Source organism: Bufo gargarizans, chromosome 2 (genome assembly GCF_014858855.1).
Source record: "Bufo gargarizans isolate SCDJY-AF-19 chromosome 2, ASM1485885v1, whole genome shotgun sequence".
Lineage (NCBI taxonomy): Eukaryota > Metazoa > Chordata > Amphibia > Anura > Bufonidae > Bufo > Bufo gargarizans.
This window is the reverse complement of record NC_058081.1, coordinates 654,532,529-654,550,896: the sequence shown is the minus strand read 5'-3', so window position 1 is coordinate 654,550,896 and position 18,368 is coordinate 654,532,529. Positions and strand designations below refer to the sequence as shown.

Here is an 18,368-nt window from a genome sequence, read left to right as displayed (position 1 = left end):
TCAGCTCCCTGTGGATCACTTGGCTGCTGGGGAGAGAGACCAACTATCTCTGCTCCCTGCAGGACACACTGCCGCTGGGGAGGAAGGACGATACCTTCAGCTCCCTGTGGATCACTTGGCTGCTGGGGAGAGAGACCAACTATCTCTGCTCCCTGCAGGACACACTGCCGCTGGGGAGGAAGGCCAGCACCTTCAGCTCCCTGTGGATCACTTGGCTGCTGTGGAGAGGGACCAACTATCTCTGCTCCCTGCAGGACACACTGCCGCTGGGGAGGAAGTACAATACCTTCAGCTCCCTGTGGATCACTTGGCTGCTGTGGAGAGGGACCAACTATCTCTGCTCCCTGCAGGACACACTGCCGCTGGGGAGTCAGGACGGCACCTTCAGCTCCCTGTGGATCACTTGGCTGCTGGGGAGAGAGACCAACTATCTCTGCTCCCTGCAGGACACACTGCCGCTGGGGAGTCAGGACGGCACCTTCAGCTACCTGAGGATCACTTGGCTGCTGGGGAGAGAGACCAACTATCTCTGCTCCCTGCAGGACACACTGCCGCTGGAGAGGAAGGACGATACCTTCAGCTCCCTGTGGATCACTTGGCTGCTGTGGAGAGAGACCAACTATCTCTGCTCCCTGCAGGACACACTGCCGCTGGGGAGGAAGGCCAGCACCTTCAGCTCCCTGTGGATCACTTGGCTGCTGGGGAGAGAGACCAACTATCTCTGCTCCCTGCAGGACACACTGCCGCTGGGGAGGAAGGACGATACCTTCAGCTCCCTGTGGATCACTTGGCTGCTGGGGAGAGAGACCAACTATCTCTGCTCCCTGCAGGACACACTGCCGCTGGGGAGGAAGGACGATACCTTCAGCTCCCTGTGGATCACTTGGCTGCTGTGGAGAGGGACCAACTATCTCTGCTCCCTGCAGGACACACTGCCGCTGGGGAGGAAGGACGATACCTTCAGCTCCCTGGGACTCACTTGGCTGCTGGGGAGAGAGACCAACTATCTCTGCTCCCTGCAGGACACACTGCCGCTGGAGAGGAAGGACGATACCTTCAGCTCCCTGGGACTCACTTGGCTGCTGGGGAGAGAGACCAACTATCTCTGCTCCCTGCAGGACACACTGCCGCTGGAGAGGAAGGACGGCACCTTCAGCTCCCTGTGGATCACTTGGCTGCTGGGGAGAGAGACCAACTATCTCTGCTCCCTGCAGGACACACTGCCGCTGGGGAGGAAGGACGATACCTTCAGCTCCCTGTGGATCACTTGGCTGCTGGGGAGAGAGACCAACTATCTCTGCTCCCTGCAGGACACACTGCCGCTGGGGAGGAAGGACGGCACCTTCAGCTCCCTGTGGATCACTTGGCTGCTGGGGAGAGAGACCAACTATCTCTGCTCCCTGCAGGACACACTGCCGCTGGGGAGGAAGGACGATACCTTCAGCTCCCTGTGGATCACTTGGCTGCTGGGGAGAGAGACCAACTATCTCTGCTCCCTGCAGGACACACTGCCGCTGGGGAGGAAGGCCAGCACCTTCAGCTCCCTGTGGATCACTTGGCTGCTGGGGAGAGAGACCAACTATCTCTGCTCCCTGCAGGACACACTGCCGCTGGGGAGGAAGGCCAGCACCTTCAGCTCCCTGAGGATCACATGGCTGCTGTGGAGAGAGACCAACTATCTCTGCTCCCTGCAGGACACACTGCCGCTGGGGAGGAAGGCCAGCACCTTCAGCTCCCTGTGGATCACTTGGCTGCTGTGGAGAGGGACCAACTGTCTTCTCTCCTAAGGGTACACACTGCCGCTGGAGAGAGAGACCGGTTGTCTCTGCTCCCAATACAATACTCGGCTGTTGGGGAGGTAGGACGGCACCTTCATCTCCCTGTAACTCACACTGCCGCTGGGGAGCAAGGACAGCATCTTCAGCTCCCGGGAACTTGCTCGGCTGCTGGGGTATCTCCCCCCTGTCCACTGCTGCCATGGCCTGTAGGTACTCTCTGATCCTCCACTTCACGATCTGCACGAGGCCCTCCGCAGGGTTGGGTCCCAAGAGAGACAGCACCCAATTCACCTCTCTATCCAACTCCTCCTGAGTGTAGCAGGGCTCCATGCTTGCTCTGCTGATTTAGGTTCCTTTGTAGATAGGGGCGCTGTACGGGTACTAGCGTTGCCCTCAGTTTGTAATCCAGGAACTGGTGTTGCCTTGTAGCTGTCCTTCTGGGCCGTGAGAATGATCCCGTTGCTGCCACCAATTGTAGCGGACCGTTCAGCACACAACTCCGTTCAGACGATATCCTCCTTTCCATGCACAGGCAGCTACTGCAAGCACCAGTCTGCCGAACTGCAAACTACACGCATCCTGGAAACCGCGGAACAGGAAAAGCATACAATCGGCTTACACTCCTGGCAATCAGCATACAACCCAATTCCCCCAAGAACGAGACGACACTTCGTTTTGAGGTCCAGCAGAGCCCTTTAATGGGTTATTTTCCAGCCTTTTATGCAGGTCTCCTAGCAAGGGACCCTCCCCCTGGGGCCCTTGTAAAAGGCTGTGACAGTTTATATTTTAGCCAATCACGTGCATTTACAGTATTGAACCTTCCCAGCAATTGTACACAAAACCCCCTTCCCTCTGTCTGTAACACAATCAACAAAATACAATGAGCCTTGTCTGTGACGCAATTAACTAACACAGAGACGCAATCCACAAAATACAATTATCAAACACAATGGGCTAACTTAATCACTCACAGGCAGAAAACACACATTTTTCCCCCAAACACAGAAAATGCCCCAAAACCCCACATATCCCCATAATTTATACATCCATGGATAGCTCTGATCTGGGTGAACAACATATCCAACAATCACCCAGATCTGAGCAGGGGTTCCCGAATTCCATGGAAGTCACATTTGGCCGGCCGCAAGCATGGCTTTTCTGCCCAAAACAGTTCCACAGATTTAAGCTGTGCGGCCGGTCTGTCTTCTCCTTCAAAGTTAGTATGGGCCATAATCCTGGGGCAGGAGGCGGGCAAACAGCCCGCTCCAAAACACCGTGGCGAAGTGGCTTTCGCCACACTCCACTCTCGATGATGCATCAGCGTTTCCCTGCAATCTCCCCGGTCTATGCTCCACTCTGGATGATGCATCAGCGTTTCCCTGCAATCTCCCCGGTCTATGCTCCACTCTGGATGATGCAATCTCCCCGGCCTATGCTCCACTCTGGATGATGCATCAGCGTTTCCCTGCAATCTCCCCGGTCTATGCTCCACTCTGGATGATGCAATCTCCCCGGCCTATGCTCCATTCTGGATGATGCATCAGCGTTTCCCTGCAATCTCCCCGGCCTATGCTCCACTCTGGATGATGCATCAGCGTTTCCCTGCAATCTCCCCGGCCTATGCTCCACTCTGGATGATGCATCAGCGTTTCCCTGCAATCTCCCCGGCCTATGCTCCACTCTGGATGATGCATCAGCGTTTCTCTGCAATCTCCCCGGCCTATGCTCCACTCTGGATGATGCATCAGCGTTTCCCTGCAATCTCCCCGGCCTATGCTCCACTCTGGATGATGCATCAGCATTTCCCTGCAATCTCCCCGGCCTATGCTCCACTCTGGATGATGCATCAGCGTTTCCCTGCAATCTCCCCGGCCTATGCTCCACTCTGGATGATGCATCAGCGTTTCCCTGCAATCTCCCCGGCCTATGCTCCACCCTGAAACTAACATTCTGCAGGGAGAGCAACCACCTGGTCACTCTTGCCTTTCTCTCCTTGTTTTGCTCCATCCAGGCCAGAGGAGCATGGTCTGTTAACACTTCCTACCCACCAGATCAAATTGTAGAGACTCCAGCACCCACTCGATGGCCAAACATTCTCGTTCCGCTGTGGCCTCGTTTAGCTCTGATGGGGTCAGTTTTCTGCTCGACTACATTACCCGATGTTCCTCCCCATTTACCACCTGTGACAGGACCGCTCCCAAGCCTAGATCAGACGCAACAGTCTGACCCAGGAACTCTTTCCTAAACCTTCACTTTAGACTCTGAAAATCCTTCTCTGCCTCTGGAGTTCGCTTCACCGATTCTGACTTACCGCCTTTTGTTAAGTCACTGAAGCTGCGATCGAGATAAAAGTTGGTACGAACCTCTGGTAGTGTCCAGTGATGCCCAGAAATGCCCTGACTTGTTTCTTTGTCAAGGGCCTAGGCCAGTTTTGATGGTCTCCACTGGGGTTTAACCAATAATGTAGCCCAGGTGTCTTGCTTCCTCTAGACCCACTGCACACTTCTCAGGGTTTATGGTTAGGCCCGCATCCCTTATGGAGTCCATCACGGGCCTGTACTTTCCAGAGGTGAATTTTCCAATCGGAACAAAAAATTACCACATCATCAAAGTAAGCAGCGGCGTAATTATTATGTGGCCTCAAGATTAGGTCCATCAACCCCTGGAATGTAACAGGGGCTCCATGTAAACTGAAAGACATCACTACATATTGGAACAGCCCCTCTGGAGTGGAGAATGCCGTCTTCTCCTTGGCCTCATCCAACGTATCTGCCAATAACCCATGCTGAGATGTGCCTTATCAAAACTCTCAATCAGTTCATCTACTCTAGGTATCTGGTACGCATCAGAGTTGGATACCTCATTTAATTTTCTGAAGTCCTTACAGAACCTCCAAGTCCCCTTGGGCTTCAGGATTAGTACAGTGGGGCTCGACCACTCACTGGTAGATTTTTCAATGACCCCTAGATCAAGCATGCGCCTTTACCTCCTCTCTGCATGCTTCTGGTGTCCTGTATGGCTTCAGTGTCACCTTAGGTTCAGTTTTAATGTGGTGTTTTATCACGTGTGTCTGGCTTGGTTGGTCAGAAAACCTCCTTCTGTTTTCCTGCAGGAACTCCTTTACCTCCTGCTGTTGGTGCATTGACAGAGAATTTCCTATTTTTTTTAGTTGCAGCACCTCACTAACCCTAGTTTGTTTGGCCACCGATTCTAGTTTTTTCCACAGCTTGATCAGATTCACATGATACATCTGGAGGGGTTTTCTCCTGTCTGGTTGGTACACCTTGTAGTTCTTGTCACCCACCTTCTCGTAGAGACCCTGCCACTTTGCCAGGAACATACTTTCTACCGTGGGCACTAAGATGAGGACTCCTGGATTGCAGCTCCTCAGCCTGGCAGATCTGTTATAACTCTTTGCAGATGCTCTTTGACAACAAGCATCACGGTCACTATCCAGTCTTACATCTGTGCCAAATTTATATGGAGAAGCCTCACATGTCTCCTCGCCAATATCTAGCAATCCTTGCCCCATAAACTAACTCAAAGGGAGAAAACCCTGTAGAATCTTGGGGCACCTCTCCGATGGAAAACATGAGGTAGGTAGCAAGTAGTCCCAGTCCTGGCTGTCCTTCTCTACTACCTTTTTCAGCATCTGCTTCAGGGTCTTGTTGAACCTCTCGACCAACCTGTCTGTCTGAGGGCGATATGGAGGTACAGATGTCTGTGATTTTAAACACTCTCTGCAGAGTTCTTTCATCACCTGCGACCTAAAGAAGTTCCCTGGTCAGCGATGATTTCTTTAGGGATCCCTGAGCTGGAGAACATACAGTATAACATCAATCACTATCCTTGGAAGCCATGTTTTTTTGAAGGCACAGCTTCAGAGTAACAGGTGGCATAATCTAACGCAACCAAAACGTACTGTGTCCCCTAGCAGACTTGACAATGGGACCCACCAAATCCATAGGAATTCTCTTGAATGGCACTTCAGTGATGGGAAGAGGCACCAGGGGCTATGAAAATGTGACATTGGGGCACTTTTCAGGGGCGTGACTCACAGTAGTTCTTTACTTCCTCATATACCCCAGGCCACTAAAACCTTTGGCAGATCAAGTACCATATGTCGGTATGACTTTGGTACCAGAAGCTGCCCTGATAATCCTGTGCACGAGATCACCATTCATTGCACAATGCTGGTCGGCTTCTGGTTCCTGTGGTCCGCCATTTATCACGGGAACACGTTCTTATGCATTGACCAGAGTAGGAGGTCTCTCAATTGCTCAGTACCGAAGGTATCTCTAGATACTTCCAAATCGGGGACATTTTCTCCTTCTAAGACCTGCAAAGGAAAAATGTCATCTTCACCACTATCCATTTCATTAAACCCCACATTATTATCAATTAAAGGGAAAGGCACATGATGAGAATACAAAGTGAAGAAGTTGGGTGTGGTAGTTAGTTGCTGTTTTGTACAGGGAGGGTCAGAATCTAAGTTGAGGCCAGATCCTGAGACCATGTGTGAGGATTGTCTTGTCCGGGAGATGTTTTGAGGCCGTCCCCTGAGATATCTTATTGGATTGGATTACAAATAAGAGTTGAACCCCATCTGGATCGACTGACTGCTGTATGAAAGAACAACACCCGTGACGGACATCTCGGTCCATAACAATGCCGCCATATCAGTGTCCTACACAATGCTTCCATAACGGTGCTGCCATATCAGTGTCCTACACAGTGCACCCATAACAATGCCGCCATATCAGTGTCCTACACAGTGCTTCCATAACAGTGCCGCCATATCAGTGTCATACACAGTGCACCCATAACAATGCCGCCATATCAGTGTCCTACACAGTGCTTCCATAACGGTGCCGCCATATCAGTGTCCTACACAGTGCACCCATAACAATGCCGCCATATCAGTGTCATACACAGTGCACCCATAACAATGCCGCCATATCAGTGTCATACACAGTGCTTCCATAACAGTGCCGCCATATCAGTGTCATACACAGTGCTTCCATAACGGTGCCGCCATATCAGTGTCCTACACAGTGCTTCCATAACAGTGCCGCCATATTGGTGTCATACACAGTGCTTCCATAACGGTGCCGCCATATCAGTGTCCTACACAGTGCTTTCATAACAGTGCCGCCATATCGGTGTCATACACAGTGCTTCTATATATATGGAGAGAGAGAGCAGTATATACTGATCCTCTGCTTTACCTCCACCAGTTCTCTCCTGTATAGACATATATATATATACAGTACAGACCACAAGTTTGGACACCTTCTTCTCATTCAAAGAGTTTTCTTTATTTCCATGACTATGACAATTGTAGATTCACACTGAAGGCATCAAAACTATGAATTATCACATGTGGAATTATATACATAACAAACAAGTGTGAAACAACTGAAAATATGTCATATTCTAGGTTCTTCACAGTAGCCGCCTTTTGCTTTGATTACTGCTTTGCACACTCTTGGCATTCTCTTGATGAGCTTCCAGAGGTAGTCACCTGAAATGGTCTTCACTTCACAGGTGTGCCCTGTCAGGTGTAATAAGTGGGATTTCTTGCCTTATAAATGGGGTTGGGACCATCAGTTGCGTTGTGGAGAAGTCAGGTGGATACACAGCTGATGGTCCTACTGAATAGACTGTTAGAATTTGTATTATGGCAAGAAAAAAGCAGCTAAGTAAAGAAAAACGAGTGGCCATCATTACTTTAAGAAATGAAGGTCAGTCAGTCCGAAAAATTGGGAAAACTTTGAAAGTGTCCCCAAGTCACAAAAGCCATCAAGCGCTACAAAGAAACTGGCTCACATGCGGACCGCCCCAGGAAAGGAAGACCAAGAGTCACCTCTGCTGCGGAGGAGAAGTTCCTCCGAGTCACCAGCCTCAGAAATCGCAGGTTAACAGCAGCTCAGATTAGAGACCAGGTCAATGCCACCCAGAGTTCTAGCAGCAGACACATCTCTAGAACAACTGCTAAGAGGAGACTGTGTGAATCAGGTCTTCATGGTAGAAGATCTGCTAGGAAACCACTGCTAAGGACAGGCCACAAGCAGAAGAGACTTGTTTGGGCTAAAGAACACAAGGAATGGACATTAGACCAGTGGAAATCTGTGCTTTGGTCTGATGAGTCCAAATGTGAGATCTTTGGTTCCAACCACCGTGTCTTTGTGCGATGCAGAAAAGGTGAACGGATGGACTCTACATGCCTGGTTCCCACCGTGAAGCATGGAGGAGGAGGTGTGATGGTGTGGGGGTACTTTGCTGGTGACACTGTTGGGGATTTATTCAAAATTGAAGGCATACTGAACCAGCATGGCTACCACAGCATCTTGCAGCGGCATGCTATTCCATCCGGTCTGCGTTTAGTTGGACCATCATTTATTTTTCAACAGGACAATGACCCCAAACACACCTCCAGGCTGTGTAAGGGCTATTTGACCATGAAGGAGAGTGATGGGGTGCTGCGCCAGATGACCTGGCCTTCACAGTCACCGGACCTGAACCCAATCGAGATGGTTTGGGGTGAGCTGGACCGCAGGGTGAAGGCAAAAGGGCCAACAAGTGCTAAGCATCTCTGGGAACTCCTTCAAGACTGTTGGAAGACCATCTCAGGTGACTACCTCTTGGAGCTCATCAAGAGAATGCCAAGAGTGTGCAAAGCAGTAATCAAAGCAAAAGGTGGCTACTGTGAAGAACCTAGAATAGGACATATTTTCAGTTGTTTCACACTTGTTTGTTATGTATATAATTCCACATGTGATAATTCATAGTTTTGATGTCTTCAGTGTGAATCTACAATTGTCATAGTCATGAAAATAAAGAAAACTCTTCGAATGAGAAGGTGTGTCCAAACTTTTGGTCTGTACTGTATATAGTGAGCAGTATATACTGATCTTCTGCTTTACCTCCTCCAGTTCTTGCCTGTATAGATACAAATACAGTTGCAAGAAAAAGTATGTGAACCCTTTGGAATTACATGAATTTCTGCACCAATTGGTCATAAAATGTGATCTGATCTTCATCTCAGTCACAACAATAGACAATCACAGTCGGCTTAACTAATAACACACAAAGAGTTAAATGTTACCATGTTTTTATTGAACTCACCATGTAAACATTCACAGTGCAGGTGGAGAAAGTATGTGAACCCTTGGATTTAATAACTGGTTGAACCTCCTTTGGCAGCAATAACTTCCACCAAACGTTCCCTGCAGTTGCAGATCAGACGCGCACAACGGTCAGGAGTAATTCTTGGCCATTCCTCTTTACAGAACGGTTTCAGTTCAGCAATATTCTCGGGATGTCTGGTGTGAATCGCTTTCTTGAGGTCCTGCCACAGCATCTCCATCGGGTTGAGGTCAGGACTCTGACTGGGCCGCTCCAGAAGGCGGATTTTCTTCTGTTTAAGCCATTCTGTTGTTGATTTACTTCTATGCTTTGGGTCGTTGTCCTGTTGCAGCACCCATCTTCTGTTGAGCTTCAGCTGGTGGACAGAGGCCTTAAGTTCTCCTGCAAAATGTCTTGATAAACTTGGGAATTCATCTTTTCCTTCGATGATAGCAATCCGTCCAGGCCCTGACGCAGCAAAGCAGCCCCAAACCATGATGCCCCCACCACCATACCTCACAGTTGGGATGAGGTTTTGAGGTTGGTGTGCTGTGCCTCTTTCACTCCACACATGGTGTTGTGTGTTTCTTCCAAACAACTCCACTTTGGTTCCATCTGTCCACAGGATATTTTGCCAGTACTGCTGTGGAACATCCAGGTGCTCTTGTGCAAACTGTAAACGTGCAGCAATGTTTTTTTGGACAGCAGGTGACTTCTCTGTGGTATCCTCCCATGAAATCCACTTCTTGTTTAGTGTTTTACGTATCGTAGATTCGCTAACAGGGATGTCAGCATATGCCAGAGACTTTGTAAGTCTTTAGCTGACACTCTAGGATTCTTCTTCACCTCATTGAGCAGTCTGCGCTGTGCTCTTGCAGTCATCTTTACAGGACGGCCGCTCCTAGGGAGAGTAGCAGCAGTGCTGAACGTCCTCCATTTATAGACAGTTTGTCTTACCGTGGACTGATGGACAGCAAGGCTTTTGGAGATACTTTTATAACCCTTTCCAGCTTTATGCAAGTCAACAATTCTTAATCGTAGGTCTTCTGAGAGCTCTTTTGTGCGAGGCATCATTCACATCAGGCAATGCTTCTTGTGAAAAGCAAACCCAGAACTGGTGTGTGTTTTATAGGGCAGGGCAGCTGTAACCAACACCTCAATCTCATCTCATTGATTGGACTCCAGTTGGCTGACACCTCACTCCAATTAGCTCTTGGAGATGTCATTAGTCGAGGGGTTCACATACTTTTTCCACCTGCACTGTGAATGTTCAATAAAAACATGGTAACATGTAATTATTTGTGTGTTATTAGGTTAAGCCGACTGTGATTGTCTATTGTTGTGACTTAGATGAAGATCAGATCACATTTTATGACCAATTTGTGCAGAAATCCAGATAATTCCAAAGGGTTCACATACTTTTTCTTGCAACTGTATATATATAGTGAGCAGTATATACTGATCCTCTGCTTTACCTCCTCCAGTTCTCTCCTGTATAGATACATATATATATAGTGAGCAGTATATACTGATCCTCTGCTTTACCTCCTCCAGTTCTCTCCTGTATAGATACACACATATATATATATATATATATATATATATATATATAGTGAGCAGTATATACTGATCCTCTGCTTTACCTCCTCCAGTTCTCTCCTGTATAGATACATATATATAGTGAGCAGTATATACTGATCCTCTGCTTTACCTCCTCCAGTTCTCTCCTGTATAGATACACACATATATATATATATATATATATATATAGTGAGCAGTATATACTGATCCTCTGCTTTACCTCCTCCAGTTCTCTCCTGTATAGATACATATATAGTGAGCAGTATATACTGATCCTCTGCTTTACCTCCTCCAGTTCTCGCCTGTATACATATATATAGTGAGCAGTATATACTGATCCTCTGCTTTACCTCCTCCAGTTCTCTCCTGTATAGATACATATATATAGTGAGCAGTATATACTGATCCTCTGCTTTAACCTCCTCCAGTTTCTCTCCTGTATAGATACATATATATAGTGAGCAGTATATACTGATCCTCTGCTTTACCTCCTCCAGTTCTCTCCTGTATAGATACATATATATATATTATATATAGTGAGCAGTATATACTGATCCTCTGCTTTACCTCCTCCAGTTCTCTCCTGTATAGATACATATATATAGTGAGCAGTATATACTGATCCTCTGCTTTACCTCCTCCAGTTCTCTCCTGTATAGATACAGATATATAGTGAGCAGTATATACTGATCCTCTGCTTTACCTCCTCCAGTTCATCCTGCGCTGTATACATAATAATAAGTGAGCAGTATATACTGATCCTCTGCTTTACAACCTCCTCAGTTCCTCGCCTGTATACATATTTTAGTAGAGCAGTATATCTGATCTCTGCTTTTACCTCCTCCATTTCTCGCCTGTTAATACATATATATAGTGAGCAGTCTAAACTGATCCGCTGCTTTATTAAACCTCCTCCAGATCTCTCCTGTAATGATACATATCATAGTGAGCAGTATATCGATCCTCTGTGTCCTCCTCCAGTTCTCTCCTTTATAGATACATATATATAGTGACAAGTAATATACCTGATCCTCTGCTTTACCCTCCTCCCGTTCTCTCCTGTATAGATACATATTTAGTGAGCAGTATATACTGATCTCTGCTTTACCTCCTCCAGTTCTCGCCTGTATACTATATATAGTGAGCAGTATTACTGATCCTCTGCTTTACATCCTCCAGTTCTCTCCTGTATGAGATACTATATATAGTGAGCAGTATATACTGATCCTCTGCTTACCTCCTCCAGTCTCTCCCTGTATAGATACATATATATAGTGAGCAGTATATACTGATCCTCTGCTTTACCTCCTCCAGTTCTCTCCTGTTAGATACATATATAGTGAGCAGTATATACTGATCCTCTGCTTTACCTCCTCCAGTTCTCCTCCTGTATAGATACATATATATAGTGAGCAGTATATACTGATCCTCTGCTTTACCTCCTCCAGTTCTCTCCTGTATAGATACATATATATAGTGAGCAGTATATACTGATCCCTCTGCTTTACCTCCTCCAGTTCTCGCCTGTATAGATACATATAATTAGTGAGCAGTATATACTGATCCTCTGCTTTACCTCCTCCAGTTCTCTCCTGTATAGATACATATATATAGTGAGCAGTATATACTGATCCTCTGCTTTACCTCCTCCAGTTCTCTCCTGTATAGATACATATATATAGTGAGCAGTATATACTGATCCTCTGCTTTACCTCCTCCAGTTCTCTCCTGTATAGATACATATATATAGTGAGCAGTATATACTGATCCTCTGCTTTACCTCCTCCAGTTCTCTCCTGTATAGATACATATATATAGTGAGCAGTATATACTGATCCTCTGCTTTACCTCCTCCAGTTCTCTCCTGTATAGATACATATATATAGTGAGCAGTATATACTGATCCTCTGCTTTACCTCCTCCAGTTCTCTCCTGTATAGATACATATATATAGTGAGCAGTATATACTGATCCTCTGCTTTACCTCCTCCAGTTCTCTCCTGTATAGATACATATATATAGTGAGCAGTATATACTGATCCTCTGCTTTACCTCCTCCAGTTCTCTCCTGTATAGATACATATATATAGTGAGCAGTATATACTGATCCTCTGCTTTACCTCCTCCAGTTCTCTCCTGTATAGATACATATATATAGTGAGCAGTATATACTGATCCTCTGCTTTACCTCCTCCAGTTCTCTCCTGTATAGATACATATATATAGTGAGCAGTATATACTGATCCTCTGCTTTACCTCCTCCAGTTCTCGCCTGTATAGATACATATATATAGTGAGCAGTATATACTGATCCTCTGCTTTACCTCCTCCAGTTCTCTCCTGTATAGATACATATATATATAGTGAGCAGTATATACTGATCCTCTGCTTTACCTCCTCCAGTTCTCTCCTGTATAGATACATATATATAGTGAGCAGTATATACTGATCCTCTGCTTTACCTCCTCCAGTTCTCTCCTGTATAGATACATATATATAGTGAGCAGTATATACTGATCCTCTGCTTACCTCCTCCAGTTCTCTCCTGTATAGATACATATATATAGTGAGCAGTATATACTGATCCTCTGCTTTACCTCCTCCAGTTCTCTCCTGTATAGATACATATATATATAGTGAGCAGTATATACTGATCCTCTGCTTTACCTCCTCCAGTTCTCTCCTGTATAGATACATATATATAGTGAGCAGTATATACTGATCCTCTGCTTTACCTCCTCCAGTTCTCTCCTGTATAGATACATATATAGTAGTGAGCAGTAGATACTGATCCTCTGCTTTACCTCCTCCAGTTTCTCTCCTGTATAGATACATATATAAGTGAGCAGTATACTGATCCTCTGCTTTACCTCCCAGTTTCTCCCTGTATAGTACATATAGTATAGTGAGCAGTATATACTGATCCTCTGCTTTACCTCCTCCAGTTCTCCCTGTATGATACAATTATATAGTGAGCAGTATATACTGATCCTCTGCTTTACCTCCTCCAGTTCTCGCCTGTATAGATCATATATATAGTGACAGTATATACTGATCCTCTGCTTTACCTCCTCCAGTTCTCTCCTGTATAGATACATATATAGTGAGCAGTATATACTGATCCTCTCTTTACCTCCTCCAGTTCTCTCCTGTATAGATACATATATAGTGAGCAGTATATACTGATCCTCTGCTTTACCTCCTCCAGTTCTCTCCTGTATAGATACATATATATAGTGAGCAGTATATACTGATCCTCTGCTTTACCTCCTCCAGTTCTCGCCTGTATAGATACATATATATAGTGAGCAGTATATACTGATCCTCTGCTTTACCTCCTCCAGTTCTCTCCTGTATAGATACATATATATAGTGAGCAGTATATACTGATCCTCTGCTTTACCTCCTCCAGTTCTCTCCTGTATAGATACATATATATAGTGAGCAGTATATACTGATCCTCTGCTTTACCTCCTCCAGTTCTCTCCTGTATAGATACATATATATAGTGAGCAGTATATACTGATCCTCTGCTTTACCTCCTCCAGTTCTCTCCTGTATAGATACATATATATAGTGAGCAGTATATACTGATCCTCTGCTTTACCTCCTCCAGTTCTCTCCTGTATAGATACATATATATAGTGAGCAGTATATACTGATCCTCTGCTTTACCTCCTCCAGTTCTCTCCTGTATAGATACATATATATAGTGAGCAGTATATACTGATCCTCTGCTTTACCTCCTCCAGTTCTCTCCTGTATAGATACATATATATAGTGAGCAGTATATACTGATCCTCTGCTTTACCTCCTCCAGTTCTCTCCTGTATAGATACATATATATAGTGAGCAGTATATACTGATCCTCTGCTTTACCTCCTCCAGTTCTCTCCTGTATAGATACATATATATAGTGAGCAGTATATACTGATCCTCTGCTTTACCTCCTCCAGTTCTCTCCTGTATAGATACATATATATAGTGAGCAGTATATACTGATCCTCTGCTTTACCTCCTCCAGTTCTCTCCTGTATAGATACATATATATAGTGAGCAGTATATACTGATCCTCTGCTTTACCTCCTCCAGTTCTCTCCTGTATAGATACATATATATAGTGAGCAGTATATACTGATCCTCTGCTTTACCCTCCTCCAGTTCTCTCCTGTATAGATACATATATATAGTGAGCAGTATATACTGATCCTCTGCTTTACCTCCTCCAGTTCTCTCCTGTATAGATACATATATATAGTGAGCAGTATATACTGATCCTCTGCTTTACCTCCTCCAGTTCTCTCCTGTATAGATACATATATATAGTGAGCAGTATATACTGATCCTCTGCTTTTACCCTCCTCAGTTCTCTCCTGTATAGATAATATATATAGTGAGCAGTACTATACTGATCCTCTGCTTTACCTCCTCCAGTTCCTACTGCTACTAGTATACATTAATCATAGTGAGCAGTATATACTGATCCTCTGCTTTACCTCCTCCAGTCTCAGGCTCTAGATTACATTAGATAGATAGTGATGCATATATATGATCCTCTGCTTTACCTTCCTCCAGTTCTCGCCCTGTATAATATCCATATATTAAGTGAGGACAGTATATACTGATCCTCTGCTTTACCTCCTCCAGTTCTCTCCTGTATAGATACATATATATAGTGAGCAGTATATACTGATCCTCTGCTTTACCTCCTCCAGTTCCTCTCCTGTATAGATACATATATATAGTGAGCAGTATATACTGATCCTCTGCTTTACCTCCTCCAGTTCTCTCCTGTATAGATACATATATATAGTGAGCAGTATATACTGATCCTCTGCTTTACCTCCTCCAGTTCTCTCCTGTATAGATACATATATATAGTGAGCAGTATATACTGATCCTCTGCTTTACCTCCTCCAGTTCTCTCCTGTATAGATACATATATATAGTGAGCAGTATATACTGATCCTCTGCTTTACCTCCTCCAGTTCTCTCCTGTATAGATACATATATATAGTGAGCAGTATATACTGATCCTCTGCTTTACCTCCTCCAGTTCTCTCCTGTATAGATACATATATATAGTGAGCAGTATATACTGATCCTCTGCTTTACCTCCTCCAGTTCTCTCCTGTATAGATACATATATATAGTGAGCAGTATATACTGATCCTCTGCTTTACCTCCTCCAGTTCTCTCCTGTATAGATACATATATATAGTGAGCAGTATATACTGATCCTCTGCTTTACCTCCTCCAGTTCTCTCCTGTATAGATACATATATATAGTGAGCAGTATATACTGATCCTCTGCTTTACCTCCTCCAGTTCTCTCCTGTATAGACATATATATAGTGAGCAGTATATACTGATCCTCTGCTTTACCTCCTCCAGTTCTCTCCTGTATAGATACATATATATAGTGAGCAGTATATACTGATCCTCTGCTTTACCTCCTCCAGTTCTCTCCTGTATAGATACACACACATATATATATATATATATATATAGTGAGCAGTATATACTGATCCTCTGCTTTACCTCCTCCAGTTCTCTCCTGTATAGATACATATATATATAGTGAGCAGTATATACTGATCCTCTGCTTTACCTCCTCCAGTTCTCGCCTGTATAGATACATATATATAGTGAGCAGTATATACTGATCCTCTGCTTTACCTCCTCCAGTTCTCTCCTGTATAGATACATATATATAGTGAGCAGTATATACTGATCCTCTGCTTTACCTCCTCCAGTTCTCGCCTGTATAGATACATATATATTGAGCAGTATATACTGATCCTCTGCTTTACCTCCTCCAGTTCTCGCCTGTATACATATATATAGTGAGCAGTATATACTGATCCTCTTCTTTACCTCCTCCAGTTCTCACCTGTATACATATATATAGTGAGCAGTATATACTGATCCTCTGCTTTACCTCCTCCAGTTCTCGCCTGTATAGATACATATATATAGTGAGCAGTATATACTGATCCTCTGCTTTACCTCCTCCAGTTCTCTCCTGTATAGATACATATATATAGTGAGCAGTATATACTGATCCTCTGCTTTACCTCCTCCAGTTCTCTCCTGTATAGATACATATATATAGTGAGCAGTATATACTGATCCTCTGCTTTACCTCCTCCAGTTCTCTCCTGTATAGATACATATATATAGTGAGCAGTATATACTGATCCTCTGCTTTACCTCCTCCAGTTCTCTCCTGTATAGATACATATATATAGTGAGCAGTATATACTGATCCTCTGCTTTACCTCCTCCAGTTCTCTCCTGTATAGATACATATATATAGTGAGCAGTATATACTGATCCTCTGCTTTACCTCCTCCAGTTCTCTCCTGTATAGATACATATATATAGTGAGCAGTATATACTGATCCTCTGCTTTACCTCCTCCAGTTCTCTCCTGTATAGATACATATATATAGTGAGCAGTATATACTGATCCTCTGCTTTACCTCCTCCAGTTCTCTCCTGTATAGATACATATATATAGTGAGCAGTATATACTGATCCTCTGCTTTACCTCCTCCAGTTCTCTCCTGTATAGACACATATATATAGTGAGCAGTATATACTGATCCTCTGCTTTACCTCCTCCAGTTCTCGCCTGTATAGATACATATATATAGTGAGCAGTATATACTGATCCTCTGCTTTACCGCCTCCAGTTCTCTCCTGTATAGATACATATATATATATAATGAGCAGTATATACTGATCCTCTGCTTTACCTCCTCCAGTTCTCTCCTGTATAGATACATATATATAGTGAGCAGTATATACTGATCCTCTGCTTTACCTCCTCCAGTTCTCTCCTGTATAGACGCCAGCACTAGACTCACCGTTAACGTGATTCCTCCGACGCCTAAACCTGGAGACCTCGTCACCCTCAGCGTCTTTGGCGTTCAGGGAACCATCCATTTTTCAACTTGGTACAAAGGTCTGAGCACGAGCGCCACGGAGCAGATCCTGTCCCATTTCAACCATGGGGACATCCGTGGAGACAAGTACTTCCCCGAGGCCAGCGGCCGGCCCAATGGTTCACTAGTGATTCAGGGTTTTCGGAAGGAATTTTATGGTGACTACACCGTTCAAATACAGACAAGCATCATTCTGCAAGAGGGCAAAGTGACTGTGAGTGGTAAGTACAAGGGACGCCTTCTAGGCTCAGGTAATGGCCACCCTCAACTAGGCCTAAAGTATCTGGAAGTACAGGGGAGGGGCGGCCCCAGAAATGCGTACTCCCCCGGGTCCTATCGCCCATCACAACGGAGTCGAGCGCCACATGGGGCTTGTGAATTTACTTGACCACTGTATGGCGCTGTATGGCAGGGCGGTATGGCGCTGTATGGCAGGGCGGTATGGATGGCGCTGTATGGCAGGGCGGTATGGATGGCGCTGTATGGCAGGGCGGTATAGATGGCGCTGTATGGCAGGGCGGTATGGATGGCGCTGTATGGCAGGGCGGTGTATGCGAGGGCTGTATGGCGGTGTATGGCAGGGCGGTATGGCGGTGTATGCGAGGGTGGTATGGCGGTGTATGCCAGGGCGCTGTATGGCAGGGCGCTATGGCGGTGTATGCCAGGGCGCTATGGCGGTGTATGCCAGGGCGCTATGGCGGTGTATGCGTCACACCTGTGACAGGTCTCGGAAGGTCTGAAAGATTATCCGCTCATCAGTGATCTGCCCGCCTGTTTCGGTTTCGCTTTGTCTGTGTTGCTTGTATGTCCGCCCCTCCTGTTCAGGTGCGGATCATGTGACCTTCACCTCCCCCTATGTAGTCTGACTTCACCCATCACTCCTTGCTCTGGATAGCTGCATTTGGTGTTGGAAGAGCTGGAGTGTGGTTCT

The 18,368-nt window shown here is 45.5% G+C and overlaps 1 long non-coding RNA gene across 1 annotated transcript in view; it reads left to right on the top strand.

Moving 5' to 3' along the window:
- Positions 1–18,368, top strand: part of LOC122928920 — a 40,288-nt gene that overhangs the window by 15,840 nt on the left and 6,080 nt on the right. Inside the window, exon 3 of the long non-coding RNA XR_006387938.1 lies at positions 17,326–17,658. This is a non-coding gene — a long non-coding RNA (uncharacterized LOC122928920). The remainder of the gene's footprint in view (positions 1–17,325; positions 17,659–18,368) is intronic.